General features: G+C 42.4%; 1 long non-coding RNA gene across 1 annotated transcript; it reads left to right on the top strand.

The window, feature by feature from the left end:
• The first annotated feature begins 890 nt into the window (after positions 1–890).
• Positions 891–6,126, top strand: LOC142925610 (uncharacterized). Its single transcript, XR_012942556.1, has 2 exons — positions 891–4,226; positions 4,714–6,126. It is a non-coding gene; the product is annotated as an uncharacterized LOC142925610 (long non-coding RNA).
• The last annotated feature ends 1,076 nt before the right edge of the window (positions 6,127–7,202 follow it).

Raw genomic sequence — 7,202 nt, 5'->3', positions numbered from 1 at the left:
AATAAAACGCACCTGTAAATATCCTAAGTAAGTTTGACCTGACATTATTGCACAACAATTGCCCAGCCACCGTGGGATGTTTATCCTCCAATGTGTATCTGGCTCTGACCTGACTTATATAAAAGTGCAGCTCTGCAATTGCTTGGTCACACCACCGCTGGTGAAAAGACCTTCATGAGAGCGAACTCTTTACGAGTATTTGGTCTACTTTTCCATATAACAATAGGGTTTACCCTTTCTGGCAATACAACAGGTGTCAAGATGTTAAAACACCAAACAGAATCCTTATTCAAGGAATCCTGTCTGCATTTACCACACGTTCTTGTGGTGAACATTCTTTGAAACTGATTAGTCCACACCAGGAAGGTCCCATATTCTACTTTTCCACGTTGACCAGATGTGTTGGAAGAGCCGGCTGAAAGCCACACTTTGCTGCATCACACGTGACTTGCCGATCAGCTAACTGTGGTGTGCCCATTTAGCGACCTCTGGTCTGTGAGTTCAGTTTACTAACCATTAACAGCATTGCAGCTTTCTAATTGGCTTGTGTGACAATTCACCTGTGTCATTATCTCTTGCACAGCCTCAAATATGTTTTGGCGTAAGGGAAGGAAATTATGACTCACCCACCTGCACCTGCCTTGTGCTCCCAGACACCTAAGGACCTTACTTCCGCTGTGAGAAATTGACGGGCGTAGACTGCTGCATGGCGATGATGTATTCACGTCGTTCCTGCTGTTTTCCTCTTTTGCTAGGTGACGCAATTGGTGTGCCAATACCTCCAGATGCAGTTCCTGAAGTACGTGGGCATTCGGGACATGTTCGTTTTGCCTGTGATGAATAAGTTTGTCCAAACACACAGGGAAGTCAGCCTGTTCATCGAGGTGCGTTTCCCATGTTTATTTCACTCGATTGGTCGTCTGTTTGCAAGGTCATGCTCTGCCCAGAGGTCACCCACTGAGATTTTTTTTACCGTAACATTACCGTCACTTGGGTTTGGTGATCGATTCAACAGGGCAAAAATATTTGTAAGAAGCGTAAACATGGCAACGTGATCATAGTCAGACCACGGAGGACCTTCAGAATGCCGAGTATGATCTTTAAATTGATCCTGGACTCGTTCGGGAGATATTTGAACAATTTGAACATTGGGCGATATCGTCTTGCTACGGGTCTGAGTGAGAAGTCTCCCAGCGGTTTTTTGAGTCCATAATCGAGATTTTTGGGTTAGAGCACGTAAACATGCACTCAACGATACACTAAATATGCACTATTTGTTTATATATACAGTGAGGGAAAAAAGTATTTGATCCCCTGCTGATTTTGTACGTTTGCCCACTGACAAAGAAATTATCAGTCTATAATTTTAATGGTAGGTTTATTTGAACAGTGAGAGACAGAATAACAACAGCAAAATCCAGAAAAACGCATGTCAAAAATGTTATAAAATTGATTTGCATTTTAATTAGGGAAAAAAGTATTTGACCCCTCTGCAAAACATGACTTAGTATTTGGTGGCAAAACCTTTGTTGGCTATCACAGAGGTCAGACGTTTCTTGTAGTTGGCCACCAGGTTTGCACACATCTCTGATGTGGGATTTTGTCCCACTCCTCTTTGCAGATCTTCTCCAAGTCATTAATGTTTTGAGGCTGACGTTTGGCAACTCGAACCTTCAGCTCCCTCCAGAGATTTTCTATGGGATTAAGGTCTGGAGACTGGCTAGGCCACTCCAGGACCTTAATGGGCTTCTTCTTGAGCCACCCCTTTGTTGCCTTGGCCGTGTGTTTTGGGTCATTGTCATGCTGGAATACCCATCCATGACCCATTTTCAATGCCCTGGCTGAGAGAAGGAGGTTCTCACCCAAGATTTGACGGTACATGGCTTTATCCATCGTCCCTTTGATGCGGTGAAGTTGTCCTGTCCCCTTAGCAGAAAAACACCCCCAAAGCATTATGTTTCCACCTCCATGTTTGACGGTGGGGATGGTGTTCTTGGGGTCATAGGCAGCATTCCTCCTCCTCCAAACACGGCGAGTTGAATCATTCAGATGTTCATTGGCAAACTTCAGACGGGCATGTATATGTGCTTTCTTGAGCAGGGGGACCTTGCGGGCGTTGCAGGATTTCAGTCCTTCACGGTGTAGTGTGTTACCAATTGTTTTCTTGGTGACTGTGGTCCCAGCTGCCTTGAGATCATTGACAAGATCCTCCCGTGTAGTTCTGGGCTGATTCCTCACCGTTCTCATGATCATTGCAACTCCACGAGGTGAGATCTTGTATGGAGCCCCAGGCCGAGGGAGATTTACAGTTCTTTTGTGTTTCTTCCATTTGTGAATAATCAAACCAACTGTTGTCACCTTCTCACCAAGCTGCTTGGCAATGGTATTGTAGCCCATTCCAGCCTTGTGTAGGTCTACAATCTTGTCCCTGACTTCCTTGGAGAGCTCTTTGGTCTTGGCCATGGTGGAAGTTTGGAATCTGATTGATTGATTGCATCTGTGGACAGGTGTCTTTTATACAGCTAACAAGTTGAGATTAGGAGCACTCCCTTTAAGAGTGTGCTCCTAATCTCAGCTCGTTACCTGTATAAAAGACACCTGGGAGCCAGAAATCTTTCTGATTGAGAGGGGGTCAAATATATAACATTTTTGACATGCGTTTTTCTGGATTTTTGTTGTTGTTATTCTGTCTCTCACTGTTCAAAAAAACCTACCATTAAAATTATAGACTGATAATTTCTTTGTCAGTGGGCAAACGTACAAAATCAGCAGGGGATCAAATACTTTTTTCCCTCAATGTATGCTAAATTCTTCTGTTGATATGTGAACTCTGACTTTAAAATAGCCACTTCCGTGACCAGTTGCATGCTAATTCGTCACATTAACATTATGCTAATCTCCCAGTTACATGCTAATTTCTGACTTTAACATCCTGCTAATCTCTCACATTAACATAGCTACTTCAATGCAAAATTCTTCTGTTGATATGTAAACTCCTTTGTCAAGGCGCTCTGCTCCTCCCACCCAGCTTAAAATACACTGCCAAGCTTAGCAGTGTTCATTGGAATGCTGTCTTTCCAACAGCTCTGTTTCTTCACCTGAGGACGGCTGCTTGTGTTGTGGCCAAAACGTCGTGATAATTTTATTTTATTATGTTTTATGATCATTTTATTATTTCCCTTTTACGTGACTTTACCGAAAAAACCAAGAAGATTAATCCCTGCAGTCACGAAAGCTTTAAATCGAAATCAACACACGTGGTACGAAACAAGTATCGTATGTTATAAGAATAATATAAACATGTAATATTCACGGCAATGGCAGTGTTGTTCAGCGTGCCCTGCTGTGGAAGCCAGCCACATGAGTTTGATAACCAGTCATGGCTAGTATCAGTGGAAAGCAAAATCTGAACTGGTTCAATGCTTCGCTGACCCAGACTGAGCAGTATGGAGTGCTAACAAGTTAACCGGATGATACATTATTATTTGGCAATGCTGCTGCTGCGTTGGCAGTGGTGCCCAAGAACAACTAACTAAAAAACTCAACACATTAGTCAGTAATGTTGTGGCCTTAATAGACACAACATTATATGCAACGTTTCGGGCCATGGTCCGTCTCCCATTTGTACTATGAAAAAGGGCCATTGCCCAAAAGTCTACATTTTTTCATTTTAATTTAATTTTAAGGTCATTGTTATTGACGAACGTGTGGAGTTCCCATGATAATTAAGAACAGATTTTGGTAAGAAAGGTCCTGTTACTATGATGAATGTATCCCATAGACAAACATACAAATTCATCACAGGGTTGCCTAAAGCTTGCCAATAGAAAATAATGCCGATTAAGTTGTGGGCACCCGACATTCACTTGCCCTGCGGCCACTCCCTCAATGACACGAGTCGCATCGACTCAGGGTCCCGCGGGTAGTTCCATGACTCGGTGGTCCAGGAGAGTGGCACGAGCGATGCGGGCATCAGCTGGGCGCCACAGGGGCAGCCACGCCTCGAGTCACTCGCACAGCTCCCTGTTCAACACGACCTGAACGCATTCCCAGCCTTCTGATCTATGTGGCTTTTCCGAATCAAGCAAATTGTCACTGATAATTTAGCACATTTGCTATGCTATTTAAAAAATATCTAGCGATTCATTTTATATAGCGTCGTTCATGATAATTGCATCTCAGAATTGCTGAGGAGCCAAAGACCAAGCTGGAATATTGCAAGGGAGGTGAGCCTGCGCCAACAATTGCCCTGCATTTCTATATATGTTCAGATGTTGCCAGCCAATTAGTGAGTTTGTATATATGTGGAAGGAAACTTGAGCACACAGATAAGTCACTGCTGAGTGCATTAATCACCCTTTGTGACATTTGACAGCATGTAATTAAAATATTTTTCCAATTTGTCTTCGGGTGATTTTGTAGGTGTTTGTTTTTAAGCAAGAGGAGAGCGGAGTTTTAATGCCATGTCCTGAATGGGCCTTCCACAACAAAGTCCTCATTCAGGATCCCAGTCCCACAACATTTCAAGCCTGCCTCTCAATTGTACTGCTCTTTGCGCTGAACATTTAAACCTACTTATTGGGCCTTCTGATATGCCTTCTTTGGTATCATAACATGCCATTTCCTATACTGGGTCATTGTAATCATCGCTCCATCATGGCTCCTTGTCAGTCAGTAAACTTCTAACATTGGTGTCGTGTGTGTCTGTTGCAGGGATACTCTGGGGGGCCCTTTGTTTGCCAGGACTCAAACGGCCGCTGGTTCCTTTCTGGAATTACCAGCTGGGGCGTTGGCTGTGCACGGGCTTACCAGCCAGGTGTCTAGCGCACAGTCGCCAAGTTCATGGACTGGATTCACCAGAACATGCAGGAGTCTCTTACACATTTCTGCACAAGCAGAATACTATAGATCAGGGATATAAATATTATGGGAACTAAACATCAAAATAATTAATTAAGGCAATAAATATATTTTTTCTAAAACTGATTTAAAGTTAATGTTAAAAGGTTAATTTAATGAGCTGAATACTATATTTTAACTGCACCATAATGCAAAAAAAAATTCCAAGTGAACATGGATTTTGGGTCAAATCAGAAATGCCTTTTTTTTACATGCGTTGTCAATAGCATTTTTATCTTTTGGGTTTGCCACACATGTCAACGGGCCTGGCAAAGCAAACATGAGCATGATGTTGGCATTGGCAGGAGATGAAGACAGAGCTTGCTATTTTTCAATGTTGCTTAATTCTTTCAAAACTGACACAATGGACAATAAATGCACTGTCTAAATATTTGGCCCAACCTGATTATACATGATAGCAAAGTGAGTGTTGTCCAAACTATGTATGATACATTTATATTCTTGTTATATTTTGACCTGGGTCATCAACTCGCTTCTCTCATACATTAATTGCCATGGATGTTGAGCAGTAGGGGTACTCAGAGGGGGTCTATTGGCCTTCTAGGGGACCACTACAATGATCGGGGCATCAAGAAGGGATGATGAGTTCCACAGGGAGAACGTCCTTCACAGAGGTTGTCTTAGAGTATGTCCATGGCAAGGTTATTGGTGATTATCTTCACCTCCCCCGGTCAACACAGTCCATGAGTTTGTGAGTTTTGCTTTACTAACGACATGAAAACAAGACTGGTTTGCACAAGGAGCCTGCAAAAATTTTATTTAGAAAACCTCATGAAATGTGCTGCATGGCACTTATCTGAGACGCCCCTTATCTGAGACGCCCCTGTGTAAATGGCGTGATATCAAGACCATTATTATCATAGTGAACTACATGACGCGTGTAAGAAAACTATATAAACATCTATTGGAAACATTTCATGAAAATATGTACAAAAATGAACACTTTAATAGTGTTTCATGGTTTTCCAAAAATCATAGCATATTTGATTGGTTAAGATGGTTTACTCGTTGGGATGATAAATGGAAATGATCCTTCATCATGTAAAAGACTGCAAGCTGCTATCAAAAATATTTTTTTTGTAGATCGTATTCGCACTCTGCAACAGTCTATTTTCCACATCAAACCATAATGTGTCTGTCGACTGCAATTGGAAATTGATGCATGCTTAGTAGCAATCGGGTGAATAAACATTGAAATGTGTCACATGTTCGTGTCTGGGTGGCTTTTTGCTTGAGATTAGGGATCTTGTGAAAAAAGTTATAAGACTTTATATGAAAACCTCCACAGAGGCTGATTTTGACACTTGGTACAAGTCATCAAAGTCCAATTAGCTCCATCCACATCCTTCTGTACCACATCATTCCATCTCTCTTCTAGCCTATGACACATCCATTTAGCCCCATCCAGCCAAACAAGCTGTATCATGGGACCATTTTCCAGAATCAAAGTATGAAAAATAATAAAAGGTTTTTCCCTTTCTGGCAGTAAAACAGGAGTTATGTTAAGATGTTCAAACACCAAATAGAAACCTGTTGCAATGAATCAAGTCTGCATTAACCACACACGTGACTTGTGGTGAACATGCAAACAAACATGCTCTGATCATATTTGCATTTTCTTTGAAACTGATTGGCCTACACCAGAGACAGCCTTCTTTATGGCCCAGTCTCACCACCAGTGTCAGACCAGAGATCGCCAAAAGGCGAACAGTACAAAGGCAATGCCACACGTGTCAGAGCATTTATAGCTAACCACTGTGCCCACCGCTCCCCAATCACTCGGTGTGCTAACCGCGGTGCCACCACTCCCCCCTCACACAATGTGCAAACCACTACGCCACCAATCTCCACATTCTCACAGAGTGCGCTCACCGCTGCGCCACCGGTCCCCACACATCTAGAATATGAATTAAATGTCCACAGTCATCGTTTTCTGATTTCCGGAATAATTGTGCCAGAAATAATATGAGTTGCATTTCATTTAACATTGGGAAGGGGTCTGCCCTTCGTTTAAGGCCCTGGCTGCTTACAGAATTGTCGCAGACTGTTTTGCCTCAGCAGCTTTCCTCTTTTCTCCTCCTGATGACGATCGCTTGTGTTGTGATCGAAACGTCGTAGTTTTTTTGTTATTTTTAAAAATTATTTTCTTTCAACCTACCTACGTGACTTTACCGAAAGACCCAAAGAATATGATTTCATGGATGTTTATGAGGTCTGTTGCTGAGGGTTTCAAAGAAGTGGAGGCCTCTCTCAGTACATAAGAGTGAGGGGTTGTAGGTTTC

The sequence above is a fragment of the Petromyzon marinus genome, chromosome 22 (genome assembly GCF_048934315.1).
Source record: "Petromyzon marinus isolate PM22_M1 ecotype Great Lakes invasive population chromosome 22, UKy_Petmar_22M1.pri1.0, whole genome shotgun sequence".
In the NCBI taxonomy this organism is placed as follows: domain Eukaryota; kingdom Metazoa; phylum Chordata; class Hyperoartia; order Petromyzontiformes; family Petromyzontidae; genus Petromyzon; species Petromyzon marinus.
This window is presented reverse-complemented; position numbering and strand designations above follow the sequence as displayed.